The sequence below is a fragment of the Gadus macrocephalus genome, chromosome 1 (assembly GCF_031168955.1).
Source record: "Gadus macrocephalus chromosome 1, ASM3116895v1".
Taxonomy (NCBI): domain Eukaryota; kingdom Metazoa; phylum Chordata; class Actinopteri; order Gadiformes; family Gadidae; genus Gadus; species Gadus macrocephalus.
The window spans coordinates 2,275,021-2,288,401 of NC_082382.1; positions in this window are offsets into that span (position 1 = coordinate 2,275,021).

A 13,381-nucleotide genomic window follows, 5' to 3' on the forward strand; every position below is an offset into this window, starting at 1 on the left:
GCTACCCAACACTGATCAAAAAAACGATTGTTTCTCTCAATCAAAGCACAAAACAGGACAACTGATGCCCATAGCGTTAACCCATACATGTTGTGTAATTAACAAGGACACGTTGGTGTAGTTGTGTTGAGGAATGTCACAGATTTCACTGTAAAATCGCCGTAAATGTGCAGCCATCGGGTCTTCCGTTAGCCAATGGGATGAATGCTCATAGCTTCATATATTGCCGTGGAGTGATTACATTGTAATGAGTGGAAAACCCCCAGCGTCGAAAAAAAAAGCACAAGGTCCTCCGTTAGCCAATGGGATGAATGCTCATAGCGTCTCTATGTGCAGCCATCGGCTCTTCCGTTAGCCAATGGGATGAATGCTCATAGCTTCATATATTGCCGTGGAGGGATTACATTGTAATGAGTGGAAAACCCCCTGCGTCGAAAAAAGAGGCGCAAGGTCCTCCATTAGCCAATGGGATGAATGCTCATAGCGTCTCTATGTGCAGCCATCCAACCCAGTCGCCAAGAAAAAACGTTGACGGTGTACGTTTCCATGAACACTGGATACGTAGTATTTAAACGTAAAAAATAGCGTGTTATACCTACAGTATCCACGCGTGCCGCTGTGGAGGCGGGTTTCGGGGTTTGGGTTTCACGGCTTTCGCGGCAAATTGTGGACACGATTGTTTAGGGGGGGGGGGGGAGGTAGACTGTTGTTGACCGGGGAGGGGGGGGGGGGGGGGAGACACGTTTGTTGAGGGGGGACGACGACGACGACACGATTGTAGGGGGGGGGGGGGACACGTTAGTTGAAGGGGGGGGGGGGGAGGAACGACGACGACACGTTTGTTGAGGGGGGGGAGACACGTTTGTAGGGGGGGGGGGCACGCTCGACAACGAGAGTTGGTTTTTATTGAACGCTCGACAACGAGAGTTGGTTTTTATTGAACGAGACTTCAACACGGAACAGCTGCACGAAACGATGGTCACGTCACGTCACTCTCGGTGACGGTGTCGACAACAATGAACACACGAACAATGTTAATAGAACAACACACAACCACATAACATCCCGAACCCATTAACCCCACTTAATCCTAACAACAAAACAAGTTAACAAAAGCCCCTTTTGTCAACTGACAACCCCAATTCCCAGAATCCCCCGCGGCTCCGGAACACGGCGTAGCCTATATTAGTCTTTATTATCTGAATGGGAAATGCAATATTTTAGGACAGATAGGCCTACACCATTAAACGCGTTTCTAATGACATTTCTAGCGAGAAATTTACATTTTCCTTACATAATCTTCAGTCAGTGAATGTGTATGATCTTTATTAATCTTTATTATCTGAATGGGAAATGCAATATTTTAGGACCGATTCACCGTTAAACGTGTTTCTAATAACATTTCTAGCGAGAAATATACTTTTTACTTGCATAATCTTCAGTCAGTGATTGTGTCTGATCTTTAGTTTTATAGTTATTAGGATTTGATCGGCTCGCTCGCATGTTTCAACGACGTCAGGTTGTTAGGGACGCTGCTTTCGCTAAACTAGCAGCTCACGTGCTTCCTGCGTTTGTGTTATTAAACTGTTACTTTATGTAACTTTTAATGATATCATCTTGTTAGAAACACGTATATCTTAGAGCCAACCCAGTCGCCAAAAGCATACGTTGACAGTGTACGTTTCGTGAACACTGGATTACATCGCATTTCAACATAAAATAGCGTGTTATACACACACACACACGCACGCACACGCAAGCACACACACAAGCACACACACACACACACACACACACACACACACACACACACACACACACACGGTGCATTTCGCTGCTAAAACAACAACAAAAAAATATTCCCTCAAATATTATTACTTTCAAAACGTTTGCCAAAATGGCCAATAATATCATTTTTTATTTGGGATGCTTCTATGGATTTTGAACGGTATGTGGGCAGCACGTTTTTTGCAGGACCTGGCAACCCTGCGCTGTTGCCCGAGATCTGGATCCACCACCCCCCCCCCCCCCCCCCCTAAATAAATACTATGGCAGAATAAAGAATAAATTCATGCATTATCATTAAACTTTTGTTTTTACAGTAGATTGGTGGAGGAATGACGTATGTTGGCCAACCCGGAAGTTAGCGTCGCCCTGGGTTTCCTTGACAAAAAGCCAACGGGTTTTTCCATTGGATTTTGGATTATTGCAGAAAAATGTGCATCTTTGAAGCACCTCCTCAAAAACTGAAAATAAATAAATAAATAAAAAGAACCGTTTTCCAAAGAACGAAATGTAAACCAATGCATTCTGAATGGGAGTGTTTCTCCGATTTTTCCATGCTACACAGAACGAAATGTAAACCCATGCAAATAAAGACTTCATGGTCATAATAATTTAAATATCATTAATCTCCTGAGTGTGTTGGGTGGTATTCTATTTTTTTCAACGGGGCTGGTGCCGTCTCCTTTTGACCTTTTGACCCCAGACTTCTGGGGGAATAGCTGAATCAATTCATTAGTCAATCAGAAGCATGTAAATATCTTCCCGGTGGCGTAGGAGGACGAACAAGGTGTCCTTCAATATCTACGCTTCCAGGCGATTGCAACGGTGCCACACATGAGCATATTCGAACATGTTTAATGGTAGTAATTAGCTGTCGAAATTGGAGGCCTTAATCAATAATGAGCAGCTATTGATTTGCTTCCCGATAAAAATTTGTGACAAATGACATGTTATTTAGCATCTACACGTTGAGCTGAGTCCAATGACAACAAGCATGACACTCTAGCTAATGGTAACATGTATTTTACATGGTACACATAGGTCTAGGACATGATCTCGGTGTAGCAAGAGGGCGAGCTTGATCTCATTGGACTCAGCTTAACGTGTAGATGCTAATTAACATGTAATTTGTCAAAAATCTCCATCGGGAAGCAAATCTAGAGCTGGTCATTATTGATAAAGGCCTCCAAAATCGACAGCTAATTACTACCCCGAAACATATTCAAATATGATCATGTGTGGCACTGTTGCAATCGTCTCGAAACGTAGATGTCAAAGGACACCTTGTTTGCCCTGTTGCACGACCGGGAAGATATTTTCATACTTCTAATGGATTGATTCATATTTTAAGGTTCTCGGAGTGAGACTTTAAGCGGCTGCAGCAGAAGTGTTGAGACGAAAGATGATATCAAGACATTAATAGAATATTCCCATTCACATTATGATTCTTCGTCATAACATCCGACCAAACATCCTTTACATTCACCGAGCGAAGATTATGAAAGTCCAGGCCCCCCCTTCCTGCACTCGGGGTCCGACCGGGCCAAGTTTCGGTGCGGGGGTCCCAGTTAGGCCCTAGAATATGGTATTCAAATTTCAGGGCGGTAGGACCTTCCTATCTCAAAAACTGTTTTTCCACCACATTCTGAACCATTAGGTCTCGCAGGCAACACTTCTGAAGGGGCTTTGTCCAAATGACAGTCCATTTGGGAAAACTTTTTTTCTCTATGGGCTAGAACTACAAATCTTGGATATGTCGTTCTCGGGGCCCCGGGAAATGTGTGTAAACATTTTAGCATCCCTAGCTATCTCGAAAAGGCCGGAAAAGGGGCGTGACCTCCAACAGTACAGTCAATGTACATAAGACAGAGGTTAGTTTCTAGGCCCCATTTTTTGCGGGATGGAGGTGTACATTTGTGGCTTAATGTGTGTAGACACAGCTGGCCTGTGGCCACGTCTTTGAAGTCTGGGGTCAAAAGGTCAAAAGGAGCCGGCACCACGCCAAAATCTTGCAAGCGAGCCGCTGGGTGCAGGTGCAACGAGATGGAGCACTTGCTGAGTCATTTCCTGTAGGGCTGGAGCCACAGGTTGAAGCGTCCTTTTGAAACCCCCTTTGATATATAAGAGACCCCAAGGTACAGTTTACTTAAATGTTCTCGCCTCAGTCACCTATTGCATCACTTCCTTTAGGGCTTCGGCCTCCTAATTGATCATTGTAGTATAATTGAATGCCCTCTTTCATATTATATGATACTTCCACCACTGGGACGTGGCAACAACTCTCCAAATCCATATGGGGAGGGGGGGGGGGGATGCTTTTGGACAGTAGGGGTGTACACTAGACATAAATAGGAAGCAAACTCAGGAATTTTTGAATAAATTGTTTCAAATAACCCTGCCTCGTTAAATCAATGAACTTGGTGTTTTGCTTTCAAAAATAGGTTATAGAAGAAGTCTAAACTGCAGAAAATAAAAACATCCAAGCTGCCTTTTAAGGATACCTCGGAATATCTGTCTATTTTTTAACCGTCGGACCCCAGTTTACGACAAAAACAACACAATTTACGGCAGCTCCTTTGCCGCGTGGTTTTTAGAGCCATGTAAGGATTAGAGGGGGCGGTCGATAGCAACCACCATAGCAACCATGACGGTCAAGTGACTGGATGCAGCCCTGTTGAAAAAAATATAATACCACCCAACACACTCAGGAGATTAATGATCTTTAAATTATTATGACCATGAAGTCTTTATTTGCATGGGTTTACATTTCGTTCTGTGTACCCTGGAAAAATCGGAGAAACACTCCCATTCAGAATGCATTGGTTTACATTTCGTTCTTTGGAAAACGGTTCTTTAGTAATAATATTTGAGGGAATATTTTTTTGTTGTTGTTTTAGCAGCGAAATGCACCGTGCGCGTGTGTGTGTGTGTGTGTGTGTGTGTGTGTGTGTGTGTGTGTGTGTCTGTGTGTGTCTGTGCGTGCGTGTGTGTGCTTGTGTGTGTGTGCGTGCGTGTGTGTGTGTATAACACGCTATTTTATGTTGAAATGCGACGTAATCCAGTGTTCACGAAACGTACACTGTCAACGTATGCTTTTGGCGACTGGGTTGGCTCTCAGATATACGTGTTTCTAACAAGATGATATCAATAAAAGTTACATAAAGTAACAGTTTAATAACACAAACGCAGGAAGCACGTGAGCTGCAAGTTTAGCGAAAGCAGCGTCCCTAACAACCTGACGTCGTTGAAACATGCGAGCGAGCCGATCAAATCCTAATAACTATAAAACTAAAGATCAGACACAATCACTGGCTTTTGTTAACTTGTTTTGTTGTTAGGATTAAGTGGGGTTAATGGGTTTGGGATGTTATGTGGTTGTGTGTTGTTCTATTAACATTGTTCGTGTGTTCATTGTTGTCGACACCGTCACCGAGAGTGACGTGACCATCGTTTCGTGCAGCTGTTCCGTGTTGAAGTCTCGTTCAATAAAAACCAACTCTCGTTGTCGAGCGTTCAATAAAAACCAACTCTCGTTGTCGAGCGTGCCCCCCCCCCTACAAACGTGTCTCCCCCCCCCCTCAACAAACGTGTCGTCGTCCCCCCCCCTTCAACTAACGTGTTCCCCCCCCCCCCCTACAATCGTGTCGTCCCCCCCCCCCTCAACAAACGTGTCTCCCCCCCCCCCCCCCCCTCCCCGGTCAACAACAGTCTACCTCCCCCCCCCCCCTAAACAATCGTGTCCACAATTTGCCGCGAAAGCCGTGAAACCCAAACCCCGAAACCCGCCTCCACAGCGGCACGCGCGGATACTGTAGGTATAACATGCTATTTTTTACGTTGAAATGCTACGTGTCCAGTGTTCATGGAAACGTACACGTCAACGTTTTTTCTTGGCGACTGGGTTGAGCCATCGGGTCCCCCGTGAAGGGGTTCCATTGTAACGAGTTGAAAACCCCATGCGTCAAAAAAAGAAGCACAAGGGTACCCTTTTGCGTCAGAAACTGAAGCCAAAGTCACTGACCGTTCGTCAAAAATCGACGCGCTCGGAGTGAGAATGTGTTGCTCCCTCCTCTTGGAACAAAGCTAGTACTAACTCCTCCCTGTCCCTTTTCTCTAAGGCCTTTTTTCTGCTTCTGTTAGCTTTGTAATTCCTTATTATTACCTCTATGTCCCTACACATTATTGCATCAAAAGTCCCTCCCATGGGCCATATTGTGCCTGATTTAGCCGTCCTCTTCTCCCATTTCTCAGAGATCTTTTTTATCTCATCTTTGAGCAATGGATGGTCTCTACTCAAAATGTCTACTGCTGTTGGTGCCATATTGGGGGTCATGGTAGAAGCGTTCACGTTCGCGATCCCTGTCAGGTCTTAATAAACCTGCGAATTCTACCGAACACAATGAAGCCGAGTGAAAGACAATGATGTCCAGAAGCTCAACAAATGACAGGAGCCCTCCAGTCCGGAGCAGGAAGAGAGGCCAATGCCAGCCTCCAAGGCCAGCGCTGACCATCATATCTCTTAATGTTGAAGGACTGTCTGCAACTGAAGAAGAACTTGTTGCAAAACTCTGCAAAGAATACCAGTGCGATATTCTCTGCCTACAGGAAACCCACCGCAGACCTAAAAATCCTCGCCCTCGAGTGGAAGGTATGACCGCCCTCATAGAAAGACCACATGAAAAATATGGCAGCATCATGCTAGCAAAAAATGGCACAATCGTCGAATCAACAACAAGGAGCGACGAAAACAACATTCCTAACCACTGAGCTGAGAGGAGTCACCATCACCTCAGTCTACAAACCACCACCCATACCCATGGAGATGCCTGAAATACCACCATCTGGAAAACCGCAGATTGTGATAGGAGATTTCAACAGCCACAGCACGCAATGGGGATACGCCAACAACAACGAAGATGGAGATGCAGTGGAAATGTGGGCCGAAAACTGCCAGCTTAATCTGATCCACGACGCAAAACAACCAAAGTCCTTCAACAGCGGACGATGGAGAGCAGGCTACAACCCTGATATTGCGTTTGTCAGCCACAAGATCGCTGGATTAAGCAAAAAGCTAGTCTTGGAGCCACTGCCAAGGACCCAACACCGTCCCATCGGCATCACAGTCAAAGCTGCAATAACCCCAGCCACAGTTCCATTCCGAAGAAGATTCAACTTTGGAAAAGCGAAATGGCCTGGCTTCCAAGAAGATCTCGAAAGGAAGATTGCCCACCTCCCAGAAGACCCCAGGAACTATGACAAGTTCACCAAGCTTGTGCACGAAGCAGCCCGCAAGAACATCCCAAGAGGCTGCCGCACTCAATACATCCCAGGCCTGGACGCCACAAGTACCGAACTTTATGAGCAATACCAACAGCTCTATGAATCGGACCCCTTTGCTGAAACTACCACCGAAGTAGGTGAGAGACTCATGACCTCTATTTCAGAATGCCGCCAGCTGAAGTGGAAAAACCTGCTGGAGACAACTGATATGTCAAAGAACAGCAAAAAGGCATGGAGCCTCATCCGAAAAATCAGCAACGACCCATCAACCCCAACCCAGCAACAGTATACTACCACGGCCAACCAAGTTGCGCACCAGCTGCTGCTCAATGGGAAATCCACCACCAAACAGCCCAGACCAAAGGTAGACCGAGTAAAGCACTCCCAAACTATGGGACTGACTAAGCCGTTCTCCCCTGAAGAGCTCAATACCAGCATCAACACCTTAAAAAACGGTAAAGCCATCGGACTGGACAACATTTTCACGGAAGAGATAAAACATTTTGGACCTCTGATGAGGAAATGGATTCTCCAGCTGATGAATAGATGCATGCTGACAAAAACCATCCCAAAGATCTGGAGGAAAACCAGGATTATTGCCCTTCTCAAACCAGGCAAAGATCCAGCGCATGCAAAGAGCTTCCGCCCAATCTCTCTGCTATGCCACCTCTACAAGCTGTTTGAACGCTTGATTCTCAACAGGCTTGCCCCTGTTGCTGAACCAGCCATCATCCCTCAACAAGCCGGATTCCGACCTGGCAAATCTACAACTCCTGAAGCTCACTCAACACATTGAGGATGGATTCCAGAAAGGACTGGTAACAGGAGCTGTCTTTGTTGATCTGTCTGCCGCATATGACACTGTGAACCATCGCCTCCTCCTTAAAAAGATCTTGGAGCTGACAAAAGACCTGGCACTCACAGACCTCATTGGAGCCCTCCTGAAAGACAGGCGCTTCTTTGTTGTCCTGAATAACAAGCAGAGTCGCTGGCGACAACAACGAAATGGCCTACCTCAAGGTAGCGTGCTGGCCCCACTCCTATATAACATCTACACCAACGACCAGCCAATGGACCAGGACACCGAGCGTTTCATCTATGCCGACGATCTCTGTGTAACATCTCAAGAGAACTCGTTTGAAGCAGTAGAAGCAAACCTCACCACAGCCCTAGATCAGCTACTCCTCTATTACGAGCACAACCACCTACATGCCAACCCTGCAAAGACCCAAGTCTGCTCCTTCCATCTTAGGAACCGTGAAGCCAACCGACCACTTAACATCAAATGGTCTGGAACACCACTTGAGCACTGTACCAACCCCGTCTACCTTGGAGTAACCCTGGATCGTACCCTCACCTTTAAGGAACACATCAAAAACACAAAATCCAAAGTCGGTTCCCGAAACAACATCCTATGGAAACTGACCAACTCCAAATGGGGAGCCACAGCACACAGCAAAATCTACTGCCTTGGCCCTGTGCTATTCCTCTGCGGAATATGCATGTCCTGTTTGGGAGAGGTCAACCCATGCCAAGAAACTTGACTCAGCATTGAACAACACCTGCCGTCTGATCACTGGCTGCTTGAAACCCACCAACACAAGCAACCTCCACCTCCTTGCTCTTGCTGGCATTGCCCCTTCTGATATTAGACGGAAAGTTACCAGCCGAGTCGAGAAAACAAAATCTGCAATCGATGAACGCCATCTCCTCCATGGATGTCACCCTCCGGCCCAACGGCTAAAGTCAAGAAGAAGCTTTCTCAGCCATGTCCAGCCCCTAACAAAGTCTCGGGAAGAAACCAGAATCCAACTCTGGATGGAAAAACTTGAGAATGACCCACCTCCAACTGGCATGGGAATACCCCCCACTGAAAAACTACCCCCTGGTGCAGAAGCATCATGGACCCAATGGAAAACACTAAACTGCCTCAGAACAAGAACAGGACGATCCAAAGATGCTCTGGTCAGATGGGGCTACAAGACTGGCCCAACCACCTGTGAATGTGGAGAAGCAGACCACACAATGGAGCACTGCCTTGTCTGCACTCTACTACCCAACCCCTGCAGCCCAAAAGACCTTGCAGTTTTCAACAACAATGCAAAGGACTGTATAATGAAATGGGAAACTGTCATATAAACGCTTCAGTGAAACGAAAAGAAGAAGAAGGTGCCATATTAAACTTTTTGGTGTAAAAACACTATTATTAATCCAATTTATTTGAGTTTATTCTACTCGTTAGTTTAATTTTATTTCTGCCGCTTTGAATGTGCAGTCCTCCCCAGCGCTGCTCTCTCTCTACGATTGCAATGTGGGTCCCTTCTGGGCTATTTTTAAGCCTGCTCTGCTCTTAGGCCCCCACCCTCTGCTCCTCTCTGGTCACACTTTGAGTCAACGCTGCTGATTGTGTTTAAATCTAGGAAGGTTTACACATGTACTTCAAACAAATCAATTATCTGTCAGTCTAATTTATTTATGAAAGAATAATAGACTAAAAGAAAACAGGCCGTACAAGTCTCCGAGGTTACTTAATCCTATCGCGGCTTGAATACAGAAAGAAAACCATTTATATTTTATAGCGTATCTTAAAATGGCCAAATTTGTTGGACAAGATGCTGAGTGAAACTAGTCACTAACTCGTCTTTAATTACAAATAAAAGGTTGACCGAGCGTTGAAGCTGGCCTTTTGCTTAAAACTTGAATGGTCGAACATATAATTACTCAACCAGCACTTCAAACAAGAAACTATTATATACTACTATAACTATTGTCTCACAGTGCCTAGATCAGAATTGCAAATTCACCATCTCATTTGATCCAAGATCTGCAGCTCAATTGGCCCACGATTGGTACATAAAATTCATTCAAACGGCACTTTAAACAAGAAGCTTATTTTCTCAAAATAATTGTTGAACACATAATTACCCGACCAGAACATTAAACAATAAACTTCTCAAAATGCCAAGATCAGGATTAAAAATCACCTCAAGCGGAACCTCAAACAAGAAACTTATTTCCTCAAAATAACAAGAAGCTTGTTTTCTCAAAATGCCAACATCGGAATTAGAAATTCACCATCAATTGGTCCAATCGCTCGCACCCCGTCCTGCAGCCCAGCAGCTGGCGTGTCTCTGATCTTCAATCCTGTTCCTGACGCCTATTATGTGATAGAAAATAACCGAATTCTATCACTTCAACTAACTAAGAGAGCAAGAGGAATCGGAGAGTTCGGATCGAGTATTAACAAGAGACTGACACTGCCGGGTCATCCGATCCCAGTCTTTTTTATTCTAATTAAACTGTTTACCATATGGTATGACCGCCCTCCGCATGCACACATAAGGTCTCCTTATATGGTAAGGACGGTCAGCCATACATTCCTTTAAGTATGTGGTCATCATCCGCAGTTAATCTAAACATTAGTCGGACGTCAGAACGCCTTGGCCCCAAACTCTGTTGCGCTGTGTGAGGCTCTCCTATGAATTCAGAGGTGATTTTGCTGCTTTCCACTATTAATGTATCTATCTTAAAGACTGTGTAAAAGAGCTGACGCCTGTTCTACTCCACATCATCAACTCCTCGTTAAACACCGGAACTTTACCATCTGACATGAAGAAAGCAGTCATCAAACCAACTCTGAAGAAGGACAATGCTGATTTGTGTCTATCCCAACCAGAAGCCCTGGATGACCAGGGAGGTCCAGCAGCTGCTAAAGGAGAGTAACACCACCTTCAGATCAGGTGATGGGGCTCTGTACAGCGCAGCACGCTCCAGTCTCAAGAGGGGCATCTGGAGGGCGAAGTCGGACTACAGGAGGAGGATCGAGGACCACCTGGACCGCAACACCACCAGGCAGGTTGTGGCAGGGAATCCAGAACATTACCAACAACAAGACCAACCCAGGGGCTGCTGAAGGTGATGTCTCGCTGACGGAGGAGCTGAACCACTTCTTCGCCCGTTTCGAGGCAAAGCCACCAGATGCAGCAACGCTACATCCAGCAGCCAACAGCGACATCATCCTCACGGTAGAGGAGCACGAGGTGAGGCGTACACTGCGGCCTGTCAACCAGCGGAAGGCAGCTAGACCCGACGGCGTCTGTGGACATTTGCTGAAGGACTGTGCGGACCAGCTGGTGGGGGTCTTTACTAAGATCTTTAACCAGTCACTCTCCCAGTCCACTGTCCCATCCTGCTTGAGGTCCTCCACCATTGTCCCCCTGCTCAAAAAAACAAATATCACCACCCTCAACGACTAACGGTGTAGGATCAATAGGTCTAATGTAAAGCTTCAGCTTGACGCTCCTTTTTCCCTTCGACGCATACCTCATCCAATATCCACAAAAATAATCCACCGGACCACGACGTGAAGTTTAAAGGGTCCAACGCAAAATACAAAAAATCCTTTTCCACAATGAGGTTATGATTAGAGGTAAGAGAACGAGAGAGAGAAAGAGTGAGAGAGGTCAAAAAACGGTGTGGCTCCACGCTTGTTATCCTGACAGTCTGTCACCGGTAGTTAAAACAATTAAGTTCCTGTCACACTTCAAAATAAAGTAACTACATGTGCGCATACACCAAAAATATTGCAAGTGAATTGCAAAATAAAATTCTATGTAGGCCTATTCGAAATTAACGCAATTAACTATTATATTATTTCCCTTATGTAAATCCAAACGTCATTGTAAAATATGAACTTAAATAAAGCAAATAGGCATTTAGGCTCCTACAACAGGCCAGTAGCACTCACCGCTGTGATGATGAAGTGCTTTGAAAAACTGGTTCGTAGTCACATCATGTCATTCATCCCCCCCACCTTTGATCCACATCAGTTCGCTTACAGGGCTAATAGATCTACAGAGGACGCTGTGGCCACAGCACTCAATGCTGCATTGTCCCACCTGGAGCAGCAGGGGAGCTATGCTCGGCTGCTCTTCATGGACTTTAGCTCTGCTTTTAAAACAATTCTCCCCCACAGACTGGTGCTCAAACTGTCTGATATTGAAATACCACACTCAACCTACCTTTGGATTAAGGACTTTTTAACGGACCGCACTCAGAGGGTAAGAGTGGGCCCCCACACCTCCACCACCCTCAGCCTCAGCACTGGCTCCCCACAGGGCTGTGTGCTAAGTCCCCTGCTCTATACCCTCTATACCCACGACTGCACTCCCGCCCACCACAGCAACACCTTCGTCAAATTCCCAGATGACACCACAGTAGTGGGGCTCATCTCAAGGGGGGATGAGACCGCCTACAGAGACGAGGTGGAGCGTTTGTTGGGGTGGTGCAGTGCTAACAACTTGCTCCTCAATACAACAAAGACCAAGGAGCTCGTTGTGGATTATAGGAGGAAGAAGACGGTCATCCAGTTGTGTTGTGTACCACATTTGTGTAGGCACATTTATAAATGTGAATTTTTGGTGTGGGTATGTCTTATGTGTTTATTAGTGTACTTGGTTGATTATAGTTTTTATTTATTTATTTATACGTACTACCTCAATGTGATGTTTTTGCACTGAAAAAGGACTGCACTTAATTTCGCTGTACTACAATAAAGATATTCTATCAATACTTATCAGATGAATCAGATATTAGAACTTCTTGCAATGGTTGAAAGTGAGCGAGAATATATCAGGTGATGTATATAATTGTAATCTATAATGTATCGTAATGCAATTGTCGGAATGGGTGTTGAGTTTCACTTTAGTCTATTAATTGATATTAGGCTATTAAAGCAGCCATGGAATCCTGTTTGACAGTAATTTATGTTTTGAGCAACGCATCACCAAGATCGTACAATCTTGTTTTTACCAACTCCGCAATATTACTAAAATTCGATACATTTTATGATGCAGAAACTTTGTTACTGCTTACTTGATTATTGTAACAGCCTTTTTACCTGCTTGAACCAGAAAACACTCAAACGGCTACAGACTGTTCAAAACTCAGCTGCCAGGCTTTTAGTAAGATCTAGAAAATATGACCATATCACACCTGTTCTAGCGTCTCTACATTGGCTTCCCGTTTGTTTTAGGATTGATTTTAAGATTAAATTTATTACTTTTAAGGCTTTACATGACTTGGCCCCAGCTTATATCGCAGAGCTTTTAGTCCCCTATGTGCCGTCTCGTAGTCTGTGGTCCTCAGCAGAGCCGGCCCTAGGCATAGGCAGTATAGGCAAATGCTTGGGGCGCCGTCATCCGCGGGGGGCGCCGAAAACGGGGGAGAAAAAAATAAATAAATCAATAAATTATATATATATATATATATATAAATTAGAGCTGTCAAGCGATTAAAATATTTTATCGTGATTAAT